Raw genomic sequence first — 14,881 nt, forward strand, 5'->3', positions numbered from 1 at the left:
ATTTATGGGGAAAAGATAGTCTCTTCAGTAAATGGTGTTGGAAAAGCTGAACAGTCACAGGCAGAAGAATGATACTTTTCTTACACCATACAAAAAAATTAACTCAAAATGGATTAAAGATTTGAGCGTAAGTCTTGAAACCTTAAACATCCTAGAAGATAACATAGGGGGTAATTTCCTTGACATTGGTCTTGACAATGATTTTTTGGATTTGACACCAAAAGCAAAGTCAACAAAAGCAAAAATCAAGTGGGACTATATCAAATGAGAGAGACCTTCTGCACAGCAAAGGAAATCACCAGCAAAATGTAAAAGCAACCTATGGAATGGGAGAAATTTTTTGCAAACCATGTATCTGATAAGCTAATATTCAAAATATACAAAAAACTCATGCAACTCAATAGCAAAAAAAACAAATAATCCAATTAAAAAATGGGCAGGAGGGCGTCTGGATGTCTCAGTTGGTTGACTGTCTGACTCTTGGTTTCGGCTCAGGTGGTAATCTCAGGTCAAGCCCCATGTCGGACTCTATACTCAGTGGGGAGTCTGCTGGAGATTCTCTCTCCCTCTCCCTCTGTCCCTCCTGCTTGTGCTCTCTCTCTCTCTCTCCAAAATAAAAAAAAAAATAAATCTTTTTAAAAAGTGGGCAGAGAAACCAGATAGATATTTTTCCAAAGAACACATACCAATGGCCAACAGGTGTATTTAAAAAATGCTCAATATCATATCATCAAGGAAATGCAACAAAAACACAATGTCACCTCACAACTGTTAGTATAGCTGTCATCAAAAAACCTAAGAAATAACAACTGTTGGCAAGGATGTGGAGAAAAAGACACTCTTATGCACTCTTTATGGGTGTGTAAATGGGTACAACCACCATAGAAAATAGTAAAGAGATTCCTCATAGAATGAACATATTATTCAATAATTCCATTTCTGGGTTTTTACCCCCCCCAAAACCCCAAAATCACTATCATGAAAAGAGACCTGCATCCCATGTTCCCTGCAGCATTATTCACAATAGCCAAGACATGAAAACAACCTAAGTGTCCACTGATGAATGACTGGAAAAAAGAAAACATGATACACACACATACACATGCATGCACACACACACTGGAATATTATTTGGCCATAAAAAGAAGGAAATCCTGCCATTTGTAACAACATGTATGAATTTTGAGAGCATCATGCTAAAGGAAATGTCAGAGAAAGACACTATATGATCTCACTTACATGTGGAATCTAAAAACAAAAATAAAAACTCATGGGTACAGAGAACAGACTGGTAATGATTGCCAGAGGTTTGGGGTTTGTGGAGGAATGGGTGAAGATGGTCAAAAGATACAAATTTCCAGTTATAAGAAAAATAAGTCCTGGAGATGTAATGTACAGCATGGTGACTATAGTGAACAATACCACACTATATATTTGAAAGTTGTTAGGAGAGCAGGTCTTACCATAAGGAAAAAAAAAGTTTAACTGCTAGATTATGGATATTAAACTTAACTGTGGTAATCATTTTCAAAATATACACATATATCAAATCATTATGTTGGATACCTAAAACTAATGCAGTGTTATATGTCAATTTTATCTCAATAAAACTGGGTGGGAGTGAAGTTAAGGCACCTATTTCTGAAAATTGGTGTGGATTCCATGTTGTATGTTTTAAATTCATGAATGTATTTTTTAATTAAAAAATATAAATGTGTAAAAGGAAGGTAATACTTATTTGACAATTTAACAAATTTGTATGAGCAGGCATCTGTTAAAGTGTAAGTATGATTTTCTTACTCTTAAGAAATGGATTGTTCTCTAAATTCATGATATTTTCCTTTCTTCTTTCCTTACCTATCTACTTACTTCCTCCCTTCATCTTCCTATACCATCTACCTCCTTCCCTTCTTCTCCTTGTCCTTCTTTCTCTCCCTCTTTTCCTCCCTCCTTTCCTCTATCCCTTCTTTGGTTACACAATCTTCCATTAAATATTTCCTTGGTACTACATACTGCTCTTGACTATAAGGATCCTGTGGGGAACAAGACAGGCAGTTTCTATCCTAGTGGAGCTCACAGTCTTATTGGCAGGGAATATGGAGAAGCATTAGAAAGTAATTAAAATACAGTTGGCCAATTTTTAAAATAGAGGACGGTGTTTAGGAACTTGTAACAGAGAACCTGACCTAGACTACAGTTGAGAAAAGATTTTCAACACGTCAAAATCACTTAACACATAGAGATATAATCATATACAGCTAAATTAATTTTATTGCTTTGGAGATTAAATTTAGAATTTTCATATTTTCACATATGAAGTAGTCATTTCTGCAGAACATTAGGCTTATCTAAAGTTATTTTCAGGACATATTCAAATTTTTAAATTTATATTACAATTAAGGCTTTAAAAAATAATCCTGCACTTTACAGAGAGTATGATTATCTTATAGCCATTTCTCTTCTGGAAATACACTCAAAATGTCAATGAAGAAATAATACACCATTTACACAATTCAGCTTTTACAAAGGAATCTTTCTAGAAATCACCCTGTTGCATGATTCAAAAATACTTTAGAAGTTGTCTTGGAACATCAAAATCATCATGCATAAAATAATCCTCATTATGTTGTTTAGTGAGTCACAGATAATATCATGATTGGAAAAACTGAAGGACAAGTGATTTTTCTCAGCATGGCAAGTCATATTTTCACCATATACTTTGCCTATCATTTCAATGTAATCATCTCATGGGGTATTTGAATTGGTTGGTCCAGTTGAAATGCAATCATTTGAAATGAAATTTTGAAATGAATGGATTTGAAGATACTATATTTCATATTTTGAGAAATTTAGAAATGAAAGAAACTCAAGTTCAGTCTCATAGGAGAAGATTAAGATGTGACTTGAACCCACTGGCTAAACTAAGATATATTATTGGCTTCTGACCACCAATTTTGGTCATTTTTTTCTTCTTTGTTATAACTTTTAAAATTTTTTGGTTTTTTGCTTTGGGGCTTGATTGTTAACAAGTTCAAGCATTGAACTTTGCTGTTTGAACTGGGGAAGAGTAAGTAGTGTCGAAGGTTAAAAGGGTATTTATTTAATGACAATGTAACCTGCAGTTATTTTCTCCCTACACCAATGCAAAGAGCAAGGAAATGAATTTTTATAGCTTAGTGCCAGAGAAAATAGTTGTAGCTAAGTCCATTAGTTTTCTATTGCTGTGTAACAAATGACTGCAAACTTACTGCATAAAATCAACACAGACTTACCATCTCACAGGCTATCTAGGTCACTGCTTAGGACCTCATAAGACTGAAATCAAGTTGTCAGCCAAGGATGTGATCTCTTAGAAAGCTTTAGGTTCTCTCTAAGCCCATTGGCTGTTGACAGAATTCAGTTCCTTGAAGCTGTAGGAGCTCAGCATCTGGAGGCTACCCACTGTTCCTGGTCTTGTGGCATTCTCCGCACTTGGCAGTTTACTTTTTCAAGACCAACAGGAAAAAGGCTCTGCTGTTTCAAATCTCTTCTGTCTCTGACCTCTAGATCTTCCTTTTTTTAAAAATTTTTTAAATTTTATTATGTTATGTTAGTCACCATACATCATTAGTTTTCGATGTGGTGATCCACGATCCATTGTTTTCGCATAACACCCAGTGCTCCATGCAGTACGTGCCCTCCTTAATACCCATCACCGGGTCTAGACCTTCTTTTAGTGGACTCCCTGATTAGGTGAGGACCATAAAGATAATCTTTTTCATTAACTTAAAGTCATCTGTTTAAGAACTTTAATTACACTTGCAAAATCCCTTCAAATTCACCATATAAGTTAATCATGGGAGTGATATACCGTCATATTCACTGGGTCCACCCACATTTAAGAGGAATGGATTATGCAGGGCATATACACCAGGCGACCAGAGTTAGGAGCCCAGTAGAGCATTTTCCCTACCACAGGAGGTTTCCCCAGGATTACTGCAATCTAGATAATTTTCAATTTATAACATAAAGAGGGAATACCATCAGCAGAGAATGGTACTATTTCAAATCAATCACACACCAGATGATTGTCTTAAAAAATAATAATACAAAAAAACCCCATTAAAATGTTCAGTAAACTTGATAAACGCAAAAATGGAAATTAATCCATTTTATTTAATTTGAAAAAATGTATCAAAATACATTGTAACAGTATACATTTTACATTTTTAGTGTAAAATTAAAATATAGACAATATTTTTATGACAAGGTATTTCTGTGATGTATCATGTCTATTGTGAATTGGCAACATTATTGGTGACTGAATTTTTAAATTGGGTACAAAAAGGAAAACTGTTCCTATATTTTTCTTTCTTTGTGGCACATCAGGAAAACTGTTTCACATGAATACACTTTCAGGATAAGGAAGAAGATAGCAAACTGACATTTATGAATATCCTTGAATGAAGGCTGTTCCCAGAGTCACTAATTGTTTCATTTTAGGCTGGTTACATCCCATTTATTGGAAACCAGTGGATATATTTTGCATACTTTATTTGAAATATACTGAGTTATTTATATTTAATTTGAATATCCTTTTAGAACCATAAGATTCACATTTAAACTATCTTAATAACTTGGGTCAGTGAAGAATATGATTTTATAAAATACACATTAAACATATAATAATGAAATTCACAAAAGTTCAAATTATAAAAAAGATACAAAATGTGGATCAATAATAATAATAATAAAGTCAATGGTTTATATATAAACTTGAGAATTACAAATGTTTCCAGCCGTCCATATACAAATAGAGCATCAGGACTTCCTATTCATATATGATATACAACATATAACTTCCTAACTGCTTATTCCTTAAAGACCTGACAACAAGAACAAAAACAAATTTAGTCATATTTGATATTTTAATAGTAATTTTATAAAATTATAAATTAATATTTAATAGTAATTTTATAAAAAGATATTTCTAGTATCTATTCTATTTATTTCCTTTTTCATTAACTTGTCTATGACTCCCAACTTCCCTATGAAGTCAAATGCAGAAAAGAGTTTGAAAAATCTGGTTGTAAGAAATTCTTTTTGTGCTGTACCAGACGAGTAAGTATTACTTTGGAGGGTCCTCCATAGGCCCATAACCCCTTTGTGGAAATATTTATTGAAATGCATATGATTTTATTGAAGGCCAGGCTACTGTCTGACCACAGGCACTGGAATCAGATAACTTAAAGGCCATCACTGGGGCTCAGGCACTTCCTAGCCAGTGACCTTCCCCTGTTATTTAATCTTTCTAAAGGCCAATTTCTTCATCTCCAAAGTCAGATAATATAGAAATATCTTATATTTTTTGATAATCAAATGTGAATGTCTCCAATTTACTCTTGCTTTATGAAGCATTGGAAGAGAATACAAGAACAGTTTAAGCAAAACAACACAAGAGCTCATGTTCTTGCATAATATAATATTGGTTAAACAAATGAGAGGTCTGTGTTTGTTAGACTATCTGCATATCAGTCCTAAAATGGGAATATTCTACATTGTTTCTATGATTTGGGAAACTGGGCATCATTTCAATGCTTCCTGTTAAGAGCTGGAAGGAAAATTACATTATGTCAACATGACCCACTCCCAATTTGTGATTTTATTTTGCTAGTATTTATGTTTTCTTCTTAAGCTTGAGAAAAAAAATAGTGCATGTAATTGAGGATTTGAGACAATTTAGAAATCATCACTTCAAATTAAGAACAAAACAACAGTCCCTCCATCTAGGACAGAGATCATCTAGGTTTTGCCAGATTTTTAACTCCAGGGGATACTGTTGACATTCTCAGTCTGTCATGGTTCATCAGAACATGGTATGCCTTTAGCAAAGACAGATATCGGGGCGCCTGGGTGGCTCAGTCGTTAAGCGTCTGCCTTCGGCTTGGGCCCTGATCCCAGGGTCCTGGGATCGAGCCCCACATCGGGCTCCCTGCTCTGCGGGGAAGCCTGCTTCTCCCTCTCCTACTCCCCCTGCTTGTGTTCCCTCTCTCGCTGTCTCTCTCTGTCAAATAAATAAATAAAATCTTAAAAAAAAAAAAAAAAAAGAAGACAGATGTCTGCCTGACCTTTGGCACTAAGTGCTTATCCCTAATTTACATATCTTTTGCCAACCACTTGATGTTCACATAGAAGTCAATGATCACTGTCAATTCCATGCCAAAATTTCCTTTATGCTAAACCATTCACAACTAGGGCTTCTGTATTTAATATAATGGGTTCTGGTCACCACCCTAGCTTACTATTCTTTATCTACTCAGCAAAACTTTTTTCTTTTTTAAAGAACTGTCCCTTTGGGTCTTGAGACTGCCCATGTCACACAAAAAGAAATAAATATATTGACAAGATAATGCTAGGAAAATAGGCTGATTGACTCACTGCTTCATCAATATGTTTTCACTGAAAGTTTATTCTTTTACAGAAGTTCTGAAGGAAAATAGGAAACAAAACAAATGGTTCTTGTCTTTGAGAAACAGAATTTTGCTCAGAAATTTAAAGTGTAGGGTCTACAGAAAACACTAATTTGAAAATCTATGCCCACCATCCAAATTATCCTATTTCTTTTTTAAACTACATTCCTGTTCCTTCAGTCTTCAGGCTTTATTCTCAGCTCTTTCCAGTTACATGACCTTAGTCAATTCATTAATTCATTTAAGCTTCATTTTCCTCTTTTGTAAAAGAATAATAGTACTTAACTTGAGAATATTTGAGGGAAAATAATATGATGATTGGTAAACAATATTATCTAGTAGTGAGAACGAGCTAAATAAGCACTAGGAACAAATAACTACAGTTGTCTGAATAATAATAATAGCAACAATAAGTTTACAATAATAGTATTCTGTTAGTTGTTCATGATTGGATTCATTGTAATGCTGACATTTCAGAATAAAGATCACATATATTTATAGTCAAAGAATAACACAATCTTGGTGTTTGAACATGGGAGCTCAAGTACCACTCGTTTTGCAGATAAAGGTACTAAAGTCTGGAAAGTCTATGCAACTTGGTCATTAGTGACTAAGAACCTAGCTCTTTTGCATCACTTTGTATTACAGTAATAACTAATATTTGCTGAACATTAACTGGATTTAAGTGATACATTAAAGTAAAAAATATTATTTAATTTTTTTTAATTTTCACAGCAATCTATGATATGTGTATGCAACTGCTTCTATCTCTATGTCTACACATATGGAAACTGAGATTACTTGCTCTAGACAGGAGAGGCTTGGTATGAACATAGGTAATCTAACTCCAGAACCCAAATGTAGAACCACTGAGTTTGTATGTATGTGTGTATGAGTTAAACACATATGTGGTAATTTTTATAAGATGTTTTTAAAAAATTTATTTATTCAAGAGAGAGAGTGCACGAGTGGGAGGGGCAATGAGAGATGGAGAGAGAGAAAGAGAATCTTAAGTAGACTCTGCACTGATCGCAGAGGCTGATGCGGGGCTTGATCTCATGACCCTGAGATCATGACCTGAGCTGAAATCAAGAGTCGGCCACCAACCAACTGTGCCACCTAGGTGCCCCAATTTTTATAAGATTTTATTGTCATTGTTTTACCCCTCTTCCTTAAGCTTTAAAGAGTATATATTTTAAGTTTAAAAATCTTTCATAATGTCCATTTACAATGGTGGTTCAGAGTATGGGAAATTAGGTGACTTAGGGGAAGGAATTCAGAAATATTCAGTGTTCAGATGACCTTAAAATTAACATCTTTAAAACAAGAAGAAAAATCACACTGACCTGAATAATCTGAGATAGTATTCAATACAAAGAAGTTCATGTTCTTCAATTAAGAATAAGATAGAAAACAAAATAAAAACTGATAGACATGAAATTGGGAAAGACCAGTTCCTTCTATACAACAAGAATATAAAAAACAGTATTTTAACAAAAGTTGAACATGGTAAGGTAACATCTTTATAATGATGTGAGATATAAGAGTTTAGTGTCAAGCAGTTTATAATTTATACTCTACATTAGTCAATCAATAATACCAAAGGTTGGGAGACAATTCTCCATAAAGCTCATGGGCATTTTGCAAACAGAAGGACTGAGGCACCTATGTTCCAGAATATACTTTTAAGACTATTTTTGTAGCAAGAAAGCATTGGAAGATATAGATAGCACCTCCCTTCAGTATAAAAAATTAGGTTCCTTAACCTCAGACTTCCTCTCCTATAACCCAACTCACTGCATGTGTAGGTGCCCCTGACCCATTTCCCATCACCCTGTGGGAATCTGGACTTAAGGAACAGATGCCAAGTATGCTGATGCTCATGCTGCTTGATGTGTTGAGAAAAAAGAATGCTCTTGTTTCTGATCCAGGAATCTCAGGTCTTCTATCAACATTCATGAAGTTTAGACTTTTTCACTACTTTTAACACTGAGGTTCTCAAATTATGTTAATTGACTGATACGTAGGCAGATTAGGGCCTGTCTAACTGTATTGGGCACTTATTTTTTCCATAAAACAAGTTTTAGAGTAAGAGACAGCTTTCTCAGTCATCTCTAACATTTTGGAGATTTTCTCCCTTTCTGGGGTAATTAAATAAATATATTTTTAAAGGCCCTCGACCAACATCTCCTCTTCCATTATATCACTTCACTTTTGTTCCTACTTCTTAGTTTTGCCTTTTTAACAAAATGATATTCAGATATGTATTTATGCCAAATAGGAGAGACTAGGTATGCATGGTACAGATTCCTTCATACTGTGTTTATACACAAGTATCCTACATCTATAGTGTAATTTTCACTTTTTTTGTGGCATTAAAAACTATTTTTTAGTTCCTAGACAGAGACAGAAAACCTAAAATGGAGTGACTTCTTCATATTCATTCAGGAGATTGGAAAGAGGAATTAATCTTTGTCAAAAACTCACCTATCTGTCAGTATAGATCGGTAGCTGCTGCATTTGGAAGATATATCTGGAGTGCATGGAAGTCCCAAAAAAACTAAGCAGCTAAAATTTTGCCTTGCATTTGAGCATTTATTTATCTTTCATGAACATGAAGATACTAAATTATTTTCTCTGGAATTTGAAGAAAACTTACATTGTGCTAAAGCTGAAAGTTTCTTAAATAAAATTTCATATTGTGAAACTGAAAGTTATTAAGTATGAATGGCTAAAATTACAACTTATTCCATAGGACTGACTGAAATGTCATCAGTAAATGTTTATGGAACATCTATTATAACATGCTTCATGTTAGGCCTAGATAATAAGTTATAAAGAAAAATACTTATGCCAGAATATTTCTCAGTCAACTACAAGAGAAAAACAAGGGTTAGTCATGCTAGGGATGAAACTTTTAACATGAAAAAAGTTAAGATATGAATGACTTTTAGGCCACTCTAAGGGTATTTTTGTCATAAGAAGAAATGAAATATGTATTTCTTTATCTTTGAGTCTCCAAGACACATCGGTATCTTCTGAGTATTCAAATTATTTAATATTTCTGCAATCTTGAAAAAATGGGCTCTACTTTAGTCTATGTAATAGTGCCTCAAATAAGTCATCACACTACTATTTCATAATTTAGGAAGTCATATTTATTTTTTATTTTTTTTATTTCTTAAAGATTTTATTTATTTGAGAGAGAGAGCATGAGTCGGGGTGGGGGGTAGGTGCAGAGGGAGAGGGAGAAGCAGACTACCTGCTAAGCAGGGAGCCAGACGCAGGGCTTGATCCCAGGACCCTGAGATCAGGACCTGAACTGAAGGCAGATGCTTAACCAACTGAGACACCCAGGTGCCTCAGGAAATCATATTTATACAGACTCCATACATGTTATTATTCATAATGGTTTTACAAAGTTTGCCTTTGTATACTCTATTAAGAAATGTTTCTTGGCAAATTGGTAAAATAAGAGAAATGGGGATGGTAGTTGTCTCTTCTAGAAACGATATTCAAAATTTATTTTAGAAGCCACCTAGCAGCACATATTTATAAAATAATGCACTTAGTTTTACCTATATACAGATTGTTAATACAATTTAAGAAAGCCCTACATGTCTATACATAACTAATGGTAGTATATCTCCATAATCTTAAAATATATCATTATATCCATTATTATGATAATACATACTCTCACACAATATATGCTTGATTATTCTAATATATTATTAATGCTAATTGAATAGCCCATTAAATATTCTGAACTAGAGACACTTTTGGTTTTTACCCAATCATTTTCATCTATTATTAAATCTATTTTTATTTTTATTTATTTATTTTTTAAAAGATTTTATTTATTTATTTGACAGAGAGAGACACAGCGAGAGAGGGAACACAAGCAGGGGGAGTGGGAGAGGGAGAAGCAGGCTTCCCACTGAGCAGGGAGCCCAATGCGGTGCTCGATCCCAGGACCCTGGGATCATGACCTGAGCCAAAGGCAGACGCCCAACGACTGAGCCACCCAGACGCCCCTAAATCTATTTTTAATTCAAAAGCCAATATATAATGAGCATCTACTCTATTCCTGGCACTGTACTAGGCATGAGGTATACATGGATGACTAAGACACTCTACCTGTCTTCACTATTTTCACTTTTTAGCACAGAAAACTATTCTGTTTTAAGATAAATGTTATCTTGTTACAATTTGATAGAAGACATAACAGAGGATTGAAAAACCAGTGTAAAATATATCTAAGGGAGTAAGTCATTTTCCATGGATGAGTGTGTGGGAAGGGGGTAATGGGAAATAATGTAGTATCATAGAGAAGGATTTATACTTTTGAAGGTTCTCTAGGAAATCAAGGAGAGAAGAAGGCTGATAAAGTTAGGGATGAGAGAGGCTTTATGACAAAGGAACTACACAAGCACATACATAAAAGCTAAAAATGAAATGAGAACCTAATGGATAACGAATTGTCTAGCTTAGCAAGACCAGATCATTTCTGTTTGTAAATCTTTGAAATATGAAGGGACAAAATTAATTACAGACATATTTTGAAGGACATTGTGCTTTAAATGTTAAGGTGTTTGGATATTTTGCCTGCAATGATAGGAAGTCACTACAGGCATTTAGATAAGGAGTGACTTGCTGATTTTTCTGTTTTGGAAAAATTTGTATTATTGCTGCATGGACTTTGGATCAGAAAGAGAAGAGATAAGAGGTAGAAAACTATTACAGCTTCTCATGTGTTCAATGATAAAATGTACCTAGTCATCTGGTTTCATGTTCAGGATCACTTTTCTTGAAAAATTTTTATAACGCAATTATTAAAGAAAAAAATTTAACATAAAAATGTGTCTATCTTAAGTCACAATTATCTTCTGAAATGTAGGATTAGGAACAAGACAAGTAATGTCCATTATCACCACTATTATTTAGCACTGTTTTGGAAGTAGAATCCAATACAATCAGGAGAAGAAAAGTTAAAGACAAAAATTGTAAGAAAGAAGTAAAATTATCATTATTGGCAAATGACATGGTAGGATGCATGTATGCATGGTAGGATGCAAAATAATCAACCAAAGAAAATTTAAAAACATTAAAAGGGACTTTAAAAATATTTAAATAACTAGAAAGTCATATAAAATTCTCCACATAATTAAGATATCAAGTCAGTCTGAGCTAATTTTTAAATTTAAAATGAATTCAATAAAAAAAAAAAGAAGAAGTTAGTAGGAAGGGAAAAATGAACGGGGGGGAAATCGGAGGGGGAGACGAACCATGAGAGACTATGGACTCTGAGAAACAAACTGAGGGTTCTAGAGGGGAGGGAGGTGGGGGGATGGGTTAGCCTGGTGATGGGTATTAAAGAGGGCATGTATTGACTGGAGCACTGGGTGTTATACGCAAACAATGAATCATGGAACACTATATCAAAAACTAATGATGTAATGTATGGTGATTAACATAACATAATAAAAAATAAAATCTGCTTTGCTGGAACTTTTCATAAGGAAAAAAAAAGTAGTATCACATATTTTGATTCTAAACAAAGTCATTATAAAATTGTAAGAAGAAATACATGAGTTAGAGTAGCCAGGGAATTTGTTGAGGCACGGGGAATGAAGAGTAATGCCGAAGAACTAACCTACAAATACTAAAATGAACCATAAACTATACATAATTAAAATTGTGGTTTGAGAACATATAATAGAACAGGATAGGTGTCCAGAAACAGACACAATGGACACAAATATATATATAAGAGCTGAATGTGGAAATGTGGCTTTTTCTATGACTGTTATATAACTGAGTAGCCATTTGGGGAAAAAAAATGAAAAAATCTATCTACCTTATGAACACATTTCAATAATTTAAATGTAATGACCTATAAATGTGCAACAAGGAAGTACTAGATGAGTACTTTATAAACTCAGAACATTAAAAGCCTTTCTAACAATGACACATGAAGGACCAAAGAAATAAATGATTGATAAATATGACTAAAATGCAGACACATATACTAAACATACAGATATCAATACCATAAGCAAAGTCAAAAACAAAAACAAAGCGGAAAATTTTGCAATTCATATTATAGGCAATGGACTGATTTGTTTAGTATATATTTAATTTTTGATTCCCAATGTGAATTTAAAAATTAATAAGAAAGAGACATACCATTCAGTAAAACTGGGCTAAAGGTGTAAACAGACAATTCACCGGCAAAGAAATACCAATAGTCCTTAAAGCATATGATATGCTCAACTTCACTCAAGAGAAATGCACATTAGAACTATATTTAGGACCCGTTTCTCCTCCACCTGATTTGCAAATATTTTGTTATTTCTTTACAGTCCTTGAGAGTCTGAATTTTCTATGATGTGCATATTTTGGAGTCATTGGTAAGGTGGTTGGGGTATGGAGGTATGGAAATGCATGATGCTGACTCCAATCTCTCTCTCATGATTAGAGGGCACTAGAGTGAAAATGTTCTAGTGTAGTCATTTTTGAACCCTGTAACACCAGTACAGTGTTTGCAACATACAAGACAATCAAAAACATATGTTGAATAACTACAGAGGTGGCAATTTCTATAATACCATATGGAAAATGTCACAATGCCCCCAGAGGTGTTTTGCCAAAGGGTCCAGGATGTCATTAAATCTGCTCTGTTTTCTCAGTAGGAATTATGAAGAGTAGGTTGCATACAGAAGTAAGATTTAGTAGTAGCAATGGATTACAGATGCAGAAGTTCAAATGTCAGTATCATCTGACAGATTCTACTCAATTGGAAGGGACCTTGAGTTCAACTATTCAAATTAGAAAGGTAAGTAGCATGGTAGATGATATGTGCAATGTAGTTGACAAGAAACAATTGCAGGAGAAAAATAAAACAAAATAATGAAAGATAATTAGAATCTTCTCCTAAAAATATGAACATACACCTTCACCCATTTAAAGAGTCAGAGTGGAAGCTGCTATTCTTACCTGAGAGATCATTTATTCCCTAATGACTTAAAGGAGTATAAAGATTTTGAGATCTTATCTTGCTATAATATAAAAGATTTCCCTAAAGGAGAATTCACTCCATATAAATAAAAATGATTTCCAATTTTTAAGTTAGAAACATCTATCTTTCATATGCTTTTTGAATAATGCAGATTAATTTTTAAAGTATTTCATGGTTACCTTGTATACTCTAGGATTCTGTATCCTCCAAATATTGTAAGGGAAAACACCCTGCTTTGTCACAGTCATGAGAAATTAGTTACCTGTCACTTTAATGTCACTAATACTTTCTTAGGATTCTAAAGTTCTCTTGTAAAGAAAGTATATGACTGAGTAGATTTCAAACTTGGGATTTAGAAATCCAAATTTGCCACAAGTAGTCTTTCAGAAATTTACAGGGCTGTGAATCCTTTGAAATATTTTCTTAACTTGGGGGGAAAGCTATCTAAATGACATTGATTTGGAGTAGTCTGGTTTTCTATGGCTCAAGAAAGAAAAAGTAGATATAAACTAGGTATAGAAACAGGGAGAAACAGAGGTCTCCCCTCCTCTCTCAAAATGTCTATAGAATGAATTGAAAGTAAGTCCAGGAATCATTGATGCCTGTCACGTTCATAGTTAATTTTAGAAAAAGTGTTCCAAAATCCATTTCATCATTCCCCTCCTCATCCAGGCCAGTTTTCTTGTAGGGTTCCCTTTAAGGAAGGCCGAGCCTTCTTTTTCCTTAGTTTAGGAAAAGAGAACTAGAGAGTGCTGCATTAATAGAGGGTGTCTTGAATTCTTGCCAAGCAAAGAGCTTAGTAAGCACCAAACCAAAGCATTCAAAATCTTATTTTCAGAGGTTACTCACTAAGGTTGCTGTCTTGAGGACTGCTGAGCAAAATTTTCAATTGATTTAATTAAGGCCATTTTGCACAACAGTTAAGAGAAATGGGGTTTCTCCTCTGTGAGGCATATTCCTCTTCTTTGTCATGTTTCTATGTCCTGATAATAAGTGTCACAGTTATAAGTAATTTCAATATGTTTCTTGCTTGGGATTTTAGCACACTGTCCTTCTGGATGATATGAAGCTGTTATATGTTGAAGAACAGTATGTATACATTAGAACTACTTTACCAAACTTAAATTAGGGCATTTAACTTGCAATATGGAGCTGGGTTGCAAAATATATTTGTCTATACAACTGGGTGTATAGCATTTCAGAAACTGATCTGTACCTTCTGTTTGTGTTTTACAATATTGGGAGAAATATCCCTCATCTCCTTCTATGTTACAATCTATACTTTGTTTTGGATTTTATTCTCACCTGTATCTTAATATACATATACATACTCCCTATATACAAATGTACACATATATAAAAATATATGTATTCATACATATGAGTGTGTGTATATACATACATATATATA

Source organism: Mirounga leonina, unplaced genomic scaffold (assembly GCF_011800145.1).
Source record: "Mirounga leonina isolate KUSES-001 unplaced genomic scaffold, KU_Mleo_1.0 Mir_168, whole genome shotgun sequence".
Lineage (NCBI taxonomy): Eukaryota > Metazoa > Chordata > Mammalia > Carnivora > Phocidae > Mirounga > Mirounga leonina.